Source organism: Muscardinus avellanarius, assembly GCF_963383645.1.
Source record: "Muscardinus avellanarius genome assembly, chromosome: 17".
NCBI lineage: Eukaryota > Metazoa > Chordata > Mammalia > Rodentia > Gliridae > Muscardinus > Muscardinus avellanarius.
Window position 1 is genome coordinate 44,056,492 of NC_137803.1, and position 16,894 is coordinate 44,073,385.

The 16,894-nt window shown below is 44.0% G+C and overlaps 1 pseudogene across 1 annotated transcript; it reads right to left on the minus strand.

Annotated features, from left to right (window-relative positions):
* Nucleotides 1–4,434: 4,434 nt before the first annotated feature.
* LOC308276113 (14-3-3 protein epsilon-like) lies at nt 4,435–16,681 on the minus strand (annotated as a pseudogene). The gene is made up of 3 exons: nt 16,541–16,681; nt 11,041–11,166; nt 4,435–5,150 (listed from the first exon to the last, which is right to left on the minus strand). The product of its transcript is annotated as a 14-3-3 protein epsilon-like (transcript).
* Nucleotides 16,682–16,894: the final 213 nt, after the last annotated feature.

The window sequence follows — 16,894 nt, forward strand, 5'->3', positions numbered from 1 at the left end:
CCTCACTTAATAGTTACGTCTGTCCTCGAATCTGGATCCTTTGTTCTCAACCTCCCAAATGCTGCGATTATAAGAGGTGAGTCACCACACTCGGTGTAATGGTTACATTTTGAAACTGGGTCTGGTGGTGCATGCCTGTTATTCCTGTACTTGGGAGGTGGATACCAGAGGATCTTAAGTTAAAGGAAAGCCTCACCTAGTGAGATTCTGACTTGTTTCAAAGCAAAAATTAAATTGGATTGACTACATCAGCTATCAAATGAGATGGACCACATCACACTTATAAAACATTCCATGACCCTTTGGTAACATAGTGTATTTAAATATAAGCCCATAGCTGGGCATAGTGGTGCACACTTGTAATTTTACTATGTGAGAGGATGAGACAGAAAGATTGCAGGTTTGTGGCCAGCCTCGGTAGTTTAGTGAGAACCTGCTTCAAAATTTAAAAACCAAGCTGGGAGTGGTGATGCACACTTGTAAACCCAGTACTTGGGAGGCTGAGACAGGAGGATCACTCTGGTTCAAAGCCAGCCTCGGCTACTTAGTGAGGCTCTCAGCAATTTAGTGAGACCCTGTTTCCAAATAAAATATAAAATAGGTCTTGAAGTGTAGCCTGGAAGTAGGAAACACCTGGGTTCCACCCCCAGTACCACAAAAAAACAAAAAACGAAACTGGATTTATATCACCAGTACTACACACACACACGCACAAAAATTAAAACCAAGCCAGGTGTGGTGGTGCACCCTCATATTCCCAGTACTTGGGAGACTGAAACAGGAGGATTGCAGGCTTGGGGACAGCCTCAGTTACTTAGTGAGGCCTTCCGAAGCTTAGTGAGACTCTTCTTCAAAATAAAGAATAAAAGCCGGGTGTGGTGGGGCACGCTTGTAATCCCTGCACTTGGGAGGCAGAGACAGGAGGATCGTGCAGGTTCAAAGCCAGCTGCGCTGGCTTAGGAGACCCTATTTCCAAATAAAAATATAAAAAAATAGGTGTGGGAGTGTAGCCCGGAGGTAGAAGGTTTTCCAGGAACCACCAAATATAAATAAATAAATAAATAAATAAATAAATAAATAAATAAATAGGGTTGGAGGTGTAGCTCGGATGTAGAATGCCCCTAGGTTCTATCCTCAGACACATACACACTCACACACACAATAAATAAATAAAATAAAAACAAGCCTGTGTGCGGGTATACTTTTGTAATCCCAGTACTTGGGTTCAGTTACTTAGTGATGCCCCTGCAACTTATTGAGACTGTTTCAAAATTAAGAATAGAAAATTAGGGCTGAGGGTATAGCTCGGAGGTAGAATCCCTTGGCTTTAACTCTCATCCCGCAAAAAAATAAAATAAAATAAAAAATAAAAAACAAGTAGGGCTGGGGTAGCTAAGAGGTAGAAAGCCCTGAGTTCAGTCCCCAGTACCAGTAAGTAAATAGGTAAGTAAATAAATAAGTGAATACCCACTGGTATAGCATAAACTTTATGAGATTATTTGGGAGAGAAGGAAGCTGGGTCTTATCTTTCAGAACTGAAAAAATTGGTCTTAAGTCACTATGTTCTTAGTATTGTCATGTGCTAAGAATGTTGTAATTACCAACAGACCACACATGTAACACTGTCCTGTAAAATTAATAATAGACCTGAACAAGTCCCAAGTACTAGAATTACATGCATGAACTGCCACACCTGGCTCACTCTATAATTGTGTGTGTGTGTGTGTGTGTGTGTGTGTGTGTGTGTGTTACTGGGTATTAAACACAGGGGCATTCTACCTTTATTATATTTTTATTTTTACTTTTATTTTATTTTGGTGGTACTGGGGGTGCAACCCAGGGGCTTTTCTATCTCCAGACTATACTCCCAGACCCATTTTATACTTTATTTGGAAACAGGGTCTCAGCTTCCTATATATTGGGATTATCACACCTGGCTAATGACTCAGCTTTAATATTGTAGATGAGACAGATATTTATCAGAATAAAGTTTATTTGTAAGAATAATTTCAGAGCCAAGCATGTAATGCAGGCATGTAATCCCAATATTTGGGAGGCTGAGACAGGAGGATGGCAGGTTCGAGGACAACCTCAGCAAATAATGAGACTCTCAACAACCTATCGAGACCCTATTGCAAAATAAAAATAAACTAGGGCTAGTGGTTAGCTTGGAGGTAGGTAGAATCCCCTGGGTTCAATCCCTAGTAACACACACACACACACATGCACACACATACACACCACACATACACACATACACAAACACTAAAAGCAATAGGAGCATTTAATTATATCCTTGCAGAATCAAATATACCAGTACATAAAGCAAGGAAAGAAAATAACCATAGCCAGTTATAGTGGTGTACACTTGTAATCGCAGTACTTTGGAGGCTGAGACAGGAGGATTGCAGGTTCGCAGCCAGCCTCAGCTATTTGGTGTGGCCCTGAAAACAGTGAGACCCTGTTTTAAAATAAAGAATAAAAATAGGGGTGAGGGTGTAACTTGGAGCTAGAAGGTCCCTGAGTTCCATCCCCAGTACTGCAAAAATAAAAACAATAGGACTGGGGGTATAGCTCAAAAGTAAAATGCCAGCCTGGTGTGGTGATGTATGCTTATAATCTCAGCATTTGGGAGGCTGAGACCGGAGGATCGCGGTTCATGGACAGCCTCAGGTACTTACTGAGGCCCTCCGCAACTTAGTGAGACCCTGTTTCAAAATAAAGAATAAAAAAAGGGCAGGGTGTGTAGCTCAGAGGTCAAATACCTCTGGCTTTCATTCCCAGACCTGCAAAAAAAAAAAAAAAAAAAAAAAAAAAAAAGTAAAATGCCCCTGGGTTCAATCCCTATTTCAGCAAAATAAAAAAGAAAAGGAAAACATAGCTTTTTTTTGATGGACACACCTCTCTTTTTTGGTACTATGGGCCATTCTACCTCCAAGACCTTTTTATTACTTATTTTGAGATAGGGTCTAGATAAGTTGCCAAGGCTGGCTGTGAACCTTCAATCCTTTTGTCTCTCTTTCCAAAGTACTGGGATTATAAGCATGTACTTCTGTACTTGGCTAATATCTTTTTTTATTCCATTTGAGGGTAAGTTAGCTGGATGTGGTGGCACAAAATAAAAAGGGGTGGGTCCAATTCCCAGTTCTTTCACTAACATAAATGTATCTGTGTATGTATGTCTGTAGATGAAGACAACATCCTAGGAGGTGATAGACAAACAAGCTGGAAAGGACATAATGTTTATTTTTCTTTTTAAAAAAATACTCATGTTGTACTTTGATGATTAACATAAATACTGTGTCAACTGGTTTGGAAGACAGGACATGTAATCAATAATTTAGATGAAATGTTCTTCATAACCAGATTACAGGCAGTATTTTTTCCAAAATATACACGTTTGGGAGACAGAACAATAATTTATGGAAGATAAAAGGGGGTATCTGTTCACATTCAGGGAAATATTAATACTGTCAAAGTGTTTGGACTACAGATTTTATTTTAAAAGTATAAAGGATGGAGGTACAATATATTTGGCATTTTTAATTTAGGCTTGCTTTATTTAAATTTAATGTTAATTCCATGCCGTGTTTCAGTAAGAACAATACAGATTCTGCATCTGTGGCTCCAGTCGGATATCCAGTAGTACAAATTAGCTTCAAGTTACTCGTACTGAACAAAAGAGGCTGAGGGAGCTGGTGGGGGGGTGGGGGGTGGAGGAGAGGGACGAAGAAGAAACAAAGAACTGAACACCATGCTGGCTTTTCCGTACCACCTTCAATACTAACCTGCATCAGAGGGAGAGTGAAAGCAGGCAAGAATGAGCGGCCACGGATTGCTGAACTGTTACCAGCACCATGCTTTTAAACATTTCAGCAGAGTTTGAAACACTTTTTACAGCAAAACCATCACAACAAACTCCCCCCAAACAACCTTTAAGCACTTCAAGCTAACACCCAATTAAGTTTAAACATTGGTATAAAATTCAATTTAAACAATTAGAAAAAGAAAAAAATGATACCATATATGTCTCTACAATGCGATCAATCTCAGATGCATCACCTAGAAGTCTAATGGCTTTCAAATGTAATTTCCATTTCTAATGGTGATCTTGCCACAGGACAATGCAGTAACGCTGAAAAAGCCTCTATGCAGTCCTATTAGTGTTTTAAAGAACCTAAAAGCCGGGACCAGCAAAATCCACAGAAATTCACTCTTGCCTTTAAGAACTTTTGAAAACTGTTAAAAAACAAAACAAAACAAAACAAAACAAAAACAAAAAACAAAAAAAAAAAACAGAGCAGGAACCTAAATTCTGAGACCAAATGTAAAAGTCAGATTTGGTGGTTCTCAGTGACAATGGGGAATTTCCGAGGGGTGGGGTGGGGAGGAGTAGGGTAGTCAGAGATGGTTTCTCTTGTTGGCTGTTGTGTCTCACTGATTTTCATCTTTACTCTGTTCTTCACCATTCTCCTCTGTCAGGTTATCATGTAATAACTGCATAATCAGTGCAGAGTCCTATAGCTTTCTTCACTCGGCGTGTCCAGTTCTGCAATCGCATCATCAAAAGCTGCAGGCACGGTCAGGGGAATTAGGGATTTCATAGGAGAATACAGAGAAATTGACAGCAAGACCTAAACGAATAGGATGTGCCGGTGGAAGTTCTGTCGTTGCAAGATCACTGGCAGCTCTAGAAACCACTAGGCTGTTCTCTGCAGCCTCCTTCCTGTCATTTCCTGTGGCAAATTCAGCCAGATAACCTGTGGTAGTCCCCTTTCATTTTATAATAGAAACCTTGGACTCGCCAGTGTTAGCTGCTGGAATCAGGTGTTTGTCTAGGACATCCAGAATGTCACAACAGATTAAGTTTAGCTCAGTTTCAACCATTTGCCGATATTCCCGAATCATTTTTAGTTTGTCTTCTCCTTTGTTTTCTTCTTTCTGTTCAATGCTGCTGATTATTCTCCAGGAAGCTCTTCTAGCTCCAATCGCATTTTTATATGCAACAGATAAGAGGTTTCTTTCTTCGTCAACTCCGCATCCATCCCTGCTACTTTCTTCATTGATTCCATCATTTCGTCCTGTCGCTCAGCTTGCTCGGCCAGCTTCGCTGAGTACACTAGATCCTCCTTGATCATCCAGAGCGGCCCCTGTGCCACGGATGGAAGTGGATGGCGTCTCCTACTCTCAGTCTCCTGCTCCGAGTTGGGGCAGCAAAAATAGCGGCGCTTCCCATATGTTTCTTACTGATTTTGTGCCCAACCATCCCAGAAAATCCTCTGAGATAATCCCAAGGCTTTATAATTTTGTAAACAAGAAGTGGATATAGAATTCAAGAGATTCTTCTCCTACTTGTTCATGTCTCTCAGGAATGGCTTTGGAGGGTATTGACTAAAAGACATCCCACCAACAGGCAGAAATAGGGGCAGATCAGCTTGACTAACCATGGGAAGTGCTTGTTTTTGGTACTGAGGATGGAACCCAGAGGTATTCTACCTCAAAGTTATACCCCAACCCAATTTTATTTCTTATTTGGAAACAAGGTCTTACTAAATTGCCGAGGCTGACTTTGAACCTGTGATCCTTCTGTTTCAGCTTCCCAAGTACTGGAATAACAAGCATGTGCCACCATGCCAGCTGGAGAATGGTTTTTTGCTTTCTCTGCCAGTGATCATGGTAAATGATCTCTCCTTTTAGAAATGGGATTGAGGTTTTCCTATATTATTTCACTGTGGGCTGGGGTTATTTTCATTTAAAGTTTGACAATGTTAATAGGACCTTGAAGAACCACATACAGACTGGACCAAGAAAAGTACACTCTTCCAGAGAACCCTGGGTTTAGAACTGATATAGTGACTAATTTTTGCTTATCTGCATCTGAATAGAAGATGGGCCATTTATTTATTTATTTGTTTATTTATTTATTGGTACTGGGGATTAAACCCAGGGGCATTCTACCTCCTATCTACACCCCCAGCCTTGTGTGTGTGTGTGGGGGGGGTCTGGGGATGAAACCCAGGGGCATTCTACCTCTGAGCTATCCCCCCCAGTTCTATTTTTTATTCTTTTATTTTGAAACAGGGTCTCACTAAGTTGCAAAAGGCTTCACTAAGTAGCTGAGGCTGACCATGAACTGTCATCCTTCTGTCTCAGCCTTCCAAATGCTGGGATTACAAGTGTGTGCCACCACACCTGGCTGCTATTTTTTAAATTTTTAAACAGGGTCTCAGTAGCTTGTGGAAGGCCTCACTAAGTAACTGAGGTTGGCCATGAACTGGACATCCTCCTGTCTCAGCCATCCAAGTACTGGGATTATAAGTGTGTGTCACCATGCCCCACTATTTATTTTATTTTTTTGTGGTACTAGGGATTGTATACAGGGGCATCTACCTCACAGTTACATCTCAGCTGTTTTTTTTTTTTTTCTTTATTGTGTTACTGGGGATTGAACCCAGGGGCAGTCTGCCTCTGGGCTATATTGACAGCCTATTTTAATTTTTTATTTGGAAGCAGGATCTCCCTAAATTGCTGAGAGCCTCAGTTTGAATCTGCAATCCTCCTCTCTCAGCCTCCCAAGTACAGGGATTACAAGCCTGAGCCACCAAGCCCAGCTTCTAGCCTTTTTTTATTTTTTTGTTTTGAAACAGAGTTTTGTTAGGTTGCTGAGAGTCTTGCTAAATTTCTGAGGCTGCTCAGGAACCTACAATCTTCCTGTTTTAGCCTCCCAAGATTACATGTGTGTACCACCATGCCCAGTTTATTATGATTATTATTCATTTTGAAGCAGGGTCTTGTTAGTTTGCCTATAGTCTTACTTCAGTGAAGTTGGTCTTGAGCCTGCAATCCTCCTGTCCCAGCCTCCTACATAATGGGGTACAGGTGTATGCCACCACACCCAGCTTAATGAGCCTAATTTTTTTTGGGGGGTTAGGGTTGAATCTGGAGGCATTCTACTTATGAGTTACACTCACAGCTCTTTTTATGTTTTTATTTTGAAACAACCTCTTGCTAGGTTGCTGAGTCTTGCTGTGTGACTAAGGCTATCCTTGAACCTCTGATTCTCCTGTCTGAACCTCCCAAGTACTGGGATTATAGGCATGCACCACCATGCCTGGCCTATTTTCAGTTTTACAGGTGTTATAGGGTAAAAACATTTTTAAAATCATATGTATAGGAAGAAACGTATGTGTGGATGCTTAGAAACCAATGGGTAGTTTATGGTGTATAATGAATATTGTTTTTGTTAGACAGTAAACTTTCCCACCATTGTTTTTCTAGTCACAGATTCTATCTAGCTGCTTTTATTTATTTATATTTTGTTGCTGGGGGCTGAACCTAGTAGCAGTCTACCTCTGAGCTATACTCCCAGCCCTATTTTTCATTCTTTATTTTGAAAAATGGTCTCAGTTGCAGAAGGCCTCATTAAGTAGTTAAGGCTTGTTGCAAACCTATGATCCTCTGACTCAGCCTCTCAAGCCTGGGGATTACAAGCGTGTGCTACCACACCTATTTATTTATTTATTTATTTATTTATTTATTTATTTATTTATGGTACTGAGAATGAAATCTAGGAGCATTCTACCTCCAAGCTACACTCCTAGCCCTATTTTTATTCTTTTTTATTTATTTATTTAATTTATTTATTTATTATCATTTTTTTTTTTTTTTGGTGGTACTGGGGTTCCTGGAAGCCCTTCTACCTCCGGGCTACACTCCCAGACCTATTTTTACATTTTTATTTGGAAACAGGGTCTCCTAAGCCAGCGCGCGCGGCTGGCTTTGAACCTGTGCGATCCTCTTGTCTCTGCCTCCCAAGCGCGGGGATTACAAGCGTGTGCCACCACGCCTGGCTATTTATTTAATTTTTTACAGTACTGGGGGTGGAACCCAGGGGCATTCTTCCTCTGAGATACACCCCAGCCCTAATTTTTATTCTTTATTTTGAAAGAGAATCTCACTGAGTTGTAAAGGGCCTCACTAAATAGTGAGGCTGTCTGCGAACTGCAATCTTCCTGTCTTAGCCTCCCAAATGCTGGGATTACAAGTGTGCATCACCACTTTGGCTTATTCTTTATTTTTCAAAACAAAGTCTTACTAAGTTGCAGAGGGCCTCACTAAGTAGCTGAAGCTGGCTACAAACCTGCAATTCTCCTGTCTCAAGCTCCAAAGTACTGAGATTACAAGTATATGCCACCACATCAGGCTTTCATTTTTTTTTATTTATTTACTTATTTATTATTTATTTTTGCGGGTCTGGGGATGAAACCCAGGGGCATTCGATCTCTGAGATACACTCCACAGTATCTCATTAATGATAGGTTGGGTCCTTTCCCCTCCCCTCAGAGGCAGCTGGGACAGGAGGCCCAACCCTGGAAGCCAGAAGCAGAAATGGTGCAGACTCCAGATGTTGCAAGAGGACCAGCATTCTCCACCTTGTTTGCCCCATCCCAATATCCCAGCTTCAGAAATACCCTCACTTTCTCTCTGGGGTGCCACTCTGCTGACTGATAGCCCCCCCCCCCCGGCCCCCTGCCAATATAGGTCTGCAGACCTCGACCAGGAGCTATAGACAATTTAATAAAAAGGGCTTGGTGTCACACTCCTTTGTCATATTTTGCTTCCTTTGCGACCCCCAACTTAATTTCAACATTATATTTGGTGTTGACACCAGAAGGGTTTTTTACCCCTCCCTGAGCACCTATTACTCTCTGGTGGTTCCACCGGGCCTCTGATGGGAGCCCTCCTCTTTACTCCCAGGGACCTGGGCTCTCCAACCCTTAATTGGACAGACTGCTCTCCAGCAGGGTGGTTTCCCTTCCTTTCCTATGGTCAGCAGGTCATCGCCTCTGGCTTCTCACCTCCAGTTTCTCTATTTGTCAAAATGTGCAAGCCATGTCAGAGTTGCCTCCAGACAACCAGGTTGTCTCCCAGCCTCGAGAAGGGAGTGGAAAGGTCCCTCCTGTCCTCTTGGCCTTGTTCCCACCATTGATCAGGATAATGGGGATGCCTGTCTCCTGTTCTTCATTCTTGCCTGCAGACCAGACATAGGAAACCAAAATTCCAAAATAGATTCCCATTCCCTGCTGGGTTATGTCTTCACTAATGTCTGGACCCTGGGGCTATCAGAGGATTTGTGCCATCAGCACCTTCATTTCTATTGTAACATAGCACGGCCTCAGTATAAATTAAATATAGGGTCTTGGTGGACAAAAAACAAAACTCTGAATTTTAACATCCTGACTGATCTCTGCACCTTTTGTAAGCAATCTGGTAAATAGTTGGAAGTCCTTTATGTCCAGGCCTTCTTTTTCCTGTGCTACCATCCTTTTTTTTTGTTCCTACTGTTCTACTGCCCAAGTCCTACTGACTAGGGATAGTCCGACCCCTGACCCCTCTCCCCCGTCAGCCACCATTTTCTAATTCTGCTGGATTGCAGTCGCCATCTTGTGACTTTGCTGAGTTACAGGCACCATCTTCTGATTTCATCCCTGATGCCCAGGAACTCTCCTCATTACCCTGACCACCACCCTACCCTATAGCTAATTCCCTTCATCACCACCCTCCAACATCCCACCCCCTGTTCCCATATCAACCCCTCCCTCTTTGATCTCAACCCACCATCAGAGCCCCTCCAATGGCCTCTCTCCTAATCTACTTCTTTCCCCTCACCACCCTCCCTTAAGGGACCAATCCTTATCTGCCCCTCGCCTTCCCCTGTAAGTCACCATACCGACTCCAAGGAGCCGCCCCCTCTTTTGGCTCTGCTCTGTGAGGTGGCCTGCGTGGAGGGTGTGGTCCATATCCATGTCCCTTTCTCCCTCTTGGACTTTGCTCAAATTGAAAGAAAACTGGATTATTTTTCCACCAATCCATCCAGTTTTATTAAAGTGTTGTAATGGAGCCCTTTTTAGCTGAGTAAGGTGATGCCAGTTAGGGTCACCCAGCAGTTTGGCTGAGGTAGGTGTGGTGAGGGTCACTGTAAAGGGCCCAGTGCACCGTGTTGGAGATGTTTTGGTTGAAGCAACTTGAGGAGGACTTGGTCTCCTGGCTTAAGGGCCTTGGCTGGTGAGTGTAAAGCCACTTCTTTGGTCCCAGGTTGGGGAGGATATCAGTTAGCATGTTTCTAAAGGAGGTGCCTGAGAAAAGACAAGTAAGAAAGATAGGAAGCCAAGGAAAGGGAATCTGAAGGGAGAGAGTGATTAAGCAAACAAGGGTGACCATACAGCAATTCAAAGGGGCTCATGATGGTGGGGCTTCAAGAGGTAGCCCATATGCAGGCCACAGCCAGTTGTAGGAGTTTAGGCCATAACACCAACAGCTCCAGGGAGAATTTTGTTAGATGTTGTTTTAGAATCCCATTCTTTTTTCCTACCTTTCCTGATGACTGTGGTCAATATGGGATGTGGAGCTTCCAAAAATGTCAAGAACCTGTGCCACCTGTTGAGTAGCCTTAGAAATCAGACTGTAAAGAATTAGGGAGTCCAATCCAAGGAATAATATCCACACATAGAACATTGGCTCATAGAACCATGCTGTCTGTCTTGTCCTTTGAGGGGAAGTCCTCTACCCAACCCGATAAGGTGTTGACAATGGTAAGAAGATATTTTAGTTTTTTGTGAGAGGGCATATGGGTGAAATGCCAGTCCTGTCCTGGAAAATGTCCTCTTGTTTGGTGGGTAGGAAAATAGGAACATAGGCCCCTTGGGGAGAAATGGCAGCACAAATAGAATAGGAGGCACTGACTTTACTAATCAGTTGTTGCAGGAGAGGAAAATAAGACAAGGGGTTTAGGAAATGTTTAAGTGCCGTAGACATAATGTGTAGGGAGTTATGTATTAGGCTAATGACTGCTTCGGCCTGAGCCTTGGGCAGGGAAATTTTGTTCTGTATCATAAGCCATGGGCAAGAGGGCTTACCTTTGATCCCCTGTACTGAGATTGGAGAAGGAAAACTGGGACCTGAAAAGGATGGAAAGAATGAGTAGGTAGCTTTTGTGTCAACCAAAAAGGAGATTGGCTTGCTCACTACCTTGAGAGTTACCCTGGGCTTGGCAAGGATGATTGGAGATGAGTCTGGGAGCTGTTGGTCTTCGGGCAGGCCGAGTAGGGCCAGCGGCGGGCCTGGTCTGGAAGGGTTATCCCCCTGTGTTGATGCACCTGGGGCCCACTGCTTTTCCAAGGGCAATCACTTTTCCAGTGGCTCTCCTGGCCACACGCTAGGCATGGTCTGATTGGTGGGCATGGCTAGGGCAGTTCTTTACCCAGTGTCCTTCCTTGCCACACTTGAAACAGGCTCCTGGAGGTAGTTGTTGTTGCTGCCCTCCACCCGTAGGTGGTTCTTGTCATCCAGAGGGCTGAGCTTCCACCACTGGCTGCAGGGCTGCTACTAAGGCACGGGCCTGCAAATCTGCCTTTTGGTGGAGCTGGATTGTATGTTTCACATCAGCCTGTTTTTTCTCAGGAATTAAAAACTTTAAATGCCATGTTCACCAAATCTCGAATAGGGGTTTGAGGGTCCATCCTATGCCTTTTAAATTTTTTTTCCTGAATTTCAGGGGCAGATTGCCCAATGAAATGGGTTTCCAACACCACAGATCCCACCTCAGTAGATGGATCTAAGTGAGTATAGAGGGCGAAAGCCTCCTGAAGCTGATTAAGAAAAAAAAACTGGATTTTAATCTGAACCTTGGGTGATTTCCTTAAGTTTATCATAGTTAACCACCTTATGGGAAGCAGCCCTCATGCCATCAAAGAGTCATAGGATCATCTAGTCTCTCCTTTTTAATCCCTCACCCCCACTGTTGGGGGCTGGCTGGTAATCCCAGTGGGGATCTTCAGAAGGTACCACGGCCACTCCAGTGGGGAGGGCAGGGTTAGTCAAATGGTCCTGGTTAGCTCATTCTTGAGTGGACTTTAAGATACGGTCCTGTTCATCAGGAGTTAAGTCAGAGGTTAAAATAACATGAAGATCCTGTTTTTCTTGACACAGTTCTCCTTAATGATTTTATTTTAGCAAGCACCCCTGTTCCTGTTTATGACTGGAAATTCACTTGAAAATAGGTTTGCCCTCCTCTACAATACATTGGCCCATCCACAAGATGGGATTAGCGCAGCACTCTTTCTCTCTCTGTATGCCAGACAACCATCAGAATTGAACTCTCTCTAGAATCTGTTACTGATGCTCCTGACACAATAGCGTGTTTTCCATTTGACCAGACTGATCCATATTGTCTAACCCAAGTAGAGGCAACTTCAAGTGACTGTTGAATCTACAACCTCCTCTTTGGCCTCCCTTTAGTGATCTCCCTTGCTAGGGTAGCCCTCCCAAATAGATGGGCTTTGGATTTACTCACTGCTGGAAAGGGTGGTGTTTGTCTTTTTCTAGGGAAAAATGCTGCTATTACATTAATGAATCTGGTCTAGTGGAGAAAAATGTCCAAACTCTGACCAGGTTAAAAAAGCAAGGATCTAAAAACATTATATTGACAATCTACCTTATATCTGGAATGGTTCCTAAGGCCAGTAACTGTTTTGTTCCTTCCCCTTCTGGGGCCAATTATCATGATTTGCTTTTACTTTTTGATAGCTCCTTGTCTGTTAAAGTTTGTTCAAATGTGCATTGCCAAGCTGTCCAGGGTAACCTTCAATCAACTCTTGCTGCAGCCATACTCCTGCCTGCCCACTTTCTAATGACCCAACCTCTCTTGGCCAAGTGGGTCCTATAAAGACATCTCTGCTGGGCATGGTGGCGCACGCTTGGAATCCCAGCATTCAGGAGGTTGAGACCTGGAGGATCACGGTTCGCAGACAGCCTCAGTTACTTAGTGAGGCCCTCTCTCAGTGAAACCTCTACTCAGTAAGACCCGGTTTAAAAAAAAAAAAAAAGAATAAAAAAAATAGGGCAGGGGGTGTAGCTTGGAGGTCAAATGCCCCTGGGATCCACCCCCAGACCTGCAAAATAAATAAATAAAATAAAATAAATAAAAAGACATCTCCTCTGACAGCAGGAAGTAGTTATTGACTTGGTTGTTGACCAATATCAAGAAGGCCAGGGCCAGGCATGGTGGCACACGCTTAGTCCCTGTGCTTGGGAGGCAGAGACAGGAGGATTGTGCAGGTTCAAAGCCAGCTTTGCTGGCTTAAGAGACTCTGTTTCCAAATAAAATATATAAAATAGGTCTGGGAGTGTAGCCCAGAGGTACCATCAAAAAAAGAAGAAGGAGGAGGAGGAGGAGGAGGAGGAGGAGGAGAAGGAGGCCAGGATGATAAGTAGGGCCCCTCCTCACCCCTCATGGGCAGCTGGGACAGGAGGCAGAACCCTGGAAGCCAGACTCAGTGATGGGGCAGACTCCAGATGTCCTGAGAGGACCAGATGTCACAGGACAGACTCCAGTTGTTGCACGAGACCAGCATTCTCCAACCTTACTAGTCCCACCCCAAGACTCTGGCTACATAAGTACCCTCACTTCCTCTCTGGGGCGTGACTCTGCTGACTGATGGTCTCCCCCAACATTGGTCTACAGACCTCAACCAGGAGCAACAGACAATTTAATAAAAGGGGCCTGATATTACACTTCTTTGCCATATTTTGCCTCCTTTGTGACCCTGACTCAATTTCAATGTTACCACTAAGTTGCAGAGGGCCTCACTGAATTGCTGAGGCTAGTTGTGAACCTGTGATCCTCCTGTCTCAGCATACCAAGTACTGTGATTACAAGTGTGTGCTACCGTGCCTGGTTCCTAGCTCCCTGCTTATAAGAGTGTACCATTCTTGTCCAGAAACAGCTTATTCCTCTGGAAAATGATTGGTTCAGAGAAAGACATCTGATACAATGAGCGAATCAGAGGGAGCCATTCCTTGGGATTGCTTTATTGATGCTGAGTACAAAGAGTTCTGTTTGATTTGTTAAACTGAGAGGATATGATCTGGGAGTGTGAGTATACCCTACCATGTGGAGAGAGGCTTCCTAAAGAATGAAACAAAACAGAGAGAATTAGATCCCCAGTATAACGAAGAAAAAAACAACAACCTCACATTTGTATAAAATTACCACATTATAAAGAGTAACAGATTGAGATTAGATGCATTCAAAGTGATATGTGTATCCCTGAGTATATAAAAAGATTTTTTTTTTGCAGTACTGGGGATAAAATCCAGAGCCATTCTACCTCAGAGGTACATCCCCAGCACTATTTTTTATTCTTTATTTTGAAACATAGTCTCACTGAGTTGTAAAGGGACTCCTCACTAGCCTTAGTAGCTGAGGCTATCTGCAAACCGTGATCCTCTGTCTCAGCCTCCTGAATGCTGGGATTACAAACATGTGCCACTATGCCTGGCTGAGAAGAATTTTTAAGATGTAAAGATACAAATACTTTTAGGAAGTGCCCTTCCTTCTTTCTTTCCTTCCTTCCTTTCCTCTCTCTTTCCTTCCTTCCTTTTATAAATGAGGATTGAACCCAAGGGCATTCTAATTCTGAGCCACATCCCCAGTCCTACTTTATTTATTTATTTGTCATTTATTTATTTATGACACTGGAGATGGAACCCAGAGGCATTCTAACTCTGGGCTACACCCCCAGCTCTGTTTTATAATTTATTTGGAAAAAGGGTCTCACTAAGTTGCTGAGAGCCTCACTAAGTAGCTGAGGCTGGCTTTGAACCTGTGCGATCCTCCTGTCTCAGCCTCCTAAGTGCTGGGATTACAAGCATGTGCCACCACGCCTGGCTGACTTTATTTTAAATCAGGGGCTCACTAAGTTGTGGAGAGCCTTGCTAAGTTGCTGCGGCTTGCTTTGAATCTGTGATCCTTCTGTTTCATCTTCCCAAGTACTGGGATTACAGATGTGGGCCACCATGCCCAACAAGGACGTGAATTTCCCGATCCTTCACTTGCACATGGTTTTTCTTTCTGTATACAGAATGGGATATAGGACAATTTTTAGGAACTCATAAGTAATCTGTTAACATTCCAGCATCTAGCTCAGACAAAGCTCATAAACAACTTATTCAGACATACCAGCAAACAGCTTCAGAAACTTGTCTCGGCATGTCTGCATGGGGCCTAGACCAGCACTCCTGTGCTGCACTTGATAGCAGATACTTGGATCATAAAATGCTTTCTCACCTCTGATGGACTTATGTCATCAATAAATTTGATCAGATGATAGGAGTCTGGCAGGTTTCATAAGTCTGGATGAGCTTGCAAAGGACAATGGAAAAAATCCAGAATGCCCTATAAAAGACCCCACCTTCCTACTAGCAGTAAGTTGAGCTTTGCTTATACCTCAGCCTGCCCACGTGTCTGACTCCGACCCAGTGACTTGCTCAGGTCCTGCTCTTCCTGCTGGCTGAGGATCAGTGAGACTTCTAACAGAGCTTCTGACAGCTCAGCATCTGGGAGCACTCCTGAAAATCCTCTGCCATTCCTGAACTTGGTTTATTGCTCCCTGCTCCTTGCTCATTTATATTATTTGCTGATTATTTGAAGTGCTCTAAGTCTTAGAATTTATGTGCTGATTAGTACATTTATTCGATCTAAATTGGTAGATTTGTTAGTGTGAAGTGTATTATTTACATGCTCATTCATTGTTAATTGGCTTTGGAAGGAACAACAGCCACCTAGCATCCAGACCTAGAATTTAGCTTAGTTTTACTTAGACTATCTCCTGAAAAGTTCCTGCGTGCTATTACCTTTGAGTATTGAAGAAACCTGTGGCATTGTGGAAAGAAACAAGTTGTGTGTGAAGTGTTACTCATTGGTCTTAGGACCTTGAAGCCTTGTTGCTCATAAAACATTCTTTGTTCTTTTCCTGACAGTGGGGACTGAACCCACAGCATTTTTAATTTTGAACAGGCTCTCCTTAAGTTGCTCAGGGTCTTGCTAAATTGCTGAAACTGTCCTAGAATCTGCAATCTTTCTGTTTCACTCTCCCACGTGCTGGTTTTCCAGGAGTGTGCCTTTACAGAAGGCACTTGGTCTTTCTTTTCTTTCAAAAGATTTTTTTGGTGTGTGTGTGGTACTGGAGATTGAACCTAGGGGCATTCTACCTCTGAGCTACGCCCCTAGCCCTTTAAAGTTTTTATTTTGAAACAGGATCTTGCTAAGTTGATGAGGGCCTCCCTAAATTGCCGAGGATGGCTTTGAATCTGCCATCCTCCATTCTTATTCTCCTAGGCACTGGGATTACAGGTGTAGCTACTATTCCCACCTGTGGCAATCCATTTCTAAAAGCATGGTGGTGTTCAAAAGTGGCTCTGGAGGACTCCCTCCTTCCCCAGCATTGGAGGGCAGCATGCTCTCTCCTGGGAGCAGGAGCCCCTTGTTGCTTTAAGGGCAAGCTTGGGAAAGGTGGAGCAAAGAGCAGGAAGTAGCAGCAACAACCCATCAGTTGTCTACTGCAGCCAGATAGACACTCTGGGGCACAAAGGCCGGGCCTCTCTGCAAGGTGAGCCGCCATCTCCATTACTGTGTCTACACCGGTCTAGAGCGCGCACCCGCAGGGTTGCGGGTTTCACCTAGCTCCTCTCTGCCAAGTACCAGCAGGGAGAGAAACCGCAGAATCTCGGCATCCCTGCTAGCCCCGCCCACCGACTTAATCCCGCCCACGGCCCCGCCCCACACCACTTCCGGTCCCGCCCTCCCCGCGGTCTCGGTCGCTCTGCGCTTCCTACTCTTCATCTTCCCCTTCCCCGCCCCTGGGCCTTCTCGGGCTCGGTCACGTGAGGGCCGAGCGCAGGGCCTGCCGGGAGTAGTTCTGCCGGTGGGTCAGGGTTCGGCCTCAACATGGCGGCCCGGGTCGGGCAGTGACTGGGGTTTTGCCGTCGGGAGGACTGAGTAGCGATTGTTGGCGTGTCCGCCTGTCAGGCGGCATGCGAGGGCGCCGGGGACAGC